This window comes from Etheostoma cragini, chromosome 5 (genome assembly GCF_013103735.1).
Source record: "Etheostoma cragini isolate CJK2018 chromosome 5, CSU_Ecrag_1.0, whole genome shotgun sequence".
NCBI classification, from domain to species: domain Eukaryota; kingdom Metazoa; phylum Chordata; class Actinopteri; order Perciformes; family Percidae; genus Etheostoma; species Etheostoma cragini.
The window spans coordinates 30948332-30949448 of record NC_048411.1 but is presented as its reverse complement, the minus strand read 5'-3'; the positions used below and the strand labels follow the sequence as shown (position 1 = coordinate 30949448).

Below are 1117 nucleotides of genomic sequence, written 5' to 3'. Positions count from 1 at the left end.
GGAGTCTGGTGGAGATATGCTGCTCTATACACGCTAAAAGTAGTGATTATTTACATGGAGTCTGGTGATTTCGGGGCTCTTACTCTTTAAAAACAGGGCTGAGAGTTCCTTAATGAGACAGATCTTACCAGGCGACATCGTACACAGTTCGTCCGTGGTAGCCGGACAGCGTGCAAACACACTTCCACGACGAGTCTCCTGTTTAACAAGCAGACGGGGGGGGAAAGGGTGAGATCAAACCAGCGGCTGTCCACTGATCCACAAGGTTCTCCAAATACGGTCAAGTCAAACAAATCATGTTAGAAGCAGTGTGTGGCGAGCTGCTGCTGAGATCTTTAACCCTAAAGAGACCCTGATCCCTTTAGACTAGCAGCTGGTGGTCTAGTGTGGTCTTTGATCAACTGCACACAGTCAGAGACGTGACATTTAGAGTTGTATGAACAACGACTAATAAATACCTGGACACTTAAACTGCTCTTAGCCATTAATCTAAGGTGTCTATTTTACAGCCAAAGGTTTTATTGTTATCTTTATACTCTATTTTGATGAAAACCGCTGCGGGATTCATCACAAAAGGATTCATTAAGAAGTAAATATTTATATAATATACTACCTAACCATAAGAATAACATGCAGCAGCTGTTTCACTGTTGATTGAGACATTTGCTCTGATTAATATAATCATTATAGTTAGTTATTAATAGTTTAATAATGATTAAATAATGATTTCCGGTCCTGTCGAGGCTCTGTGTGTGTGTGTGCGTCTGTCTCTGTGTGTGTGTCTCTGTGTGTGTGTGTGTGTGTGTTTCTCCTCGTACCCCCCCCACCCTGTCCACTGTCCCCGGGCGTCTCCTTCCAGATCTTGACGGTGCGGTCGTCGCTGCAGGACGCCAGCCTCTCTCCCGCCGCGTCGAAGGCCAGACTCCAGACGGTGGAGGTGTGTCCCGTCAGCGTGGCGCGGCACTCCCAGTCGTCGTCGTCCTCCGCGTAGACGCACACGTTGTTGTCGTAGCTGGCGGAGGCCAGGAGCTGCAGGGCGGAGATCCACACACACACACACACACACACACACACACACACACACACACACACACACACACACACACACACACACACA

The 1117-nt window shown here is 47.8% G+C and overlaps 1 protein-coding gene across 1 annotated transcript in view; it reads right to left on the bottom strand.

Moving 5' to 3' along the window:
- LOC117945078 (U5 small nuclear ribonucleoprotein 200 kDa helicase-like) overlaps positions 1-1117 on the bottom strand; it is a 48064-nt gene that overhangs the window by 16498 nt on the left and 30449 nt on the right. The gene's annotated exons all lie outside the window — the stretch shown is intronic.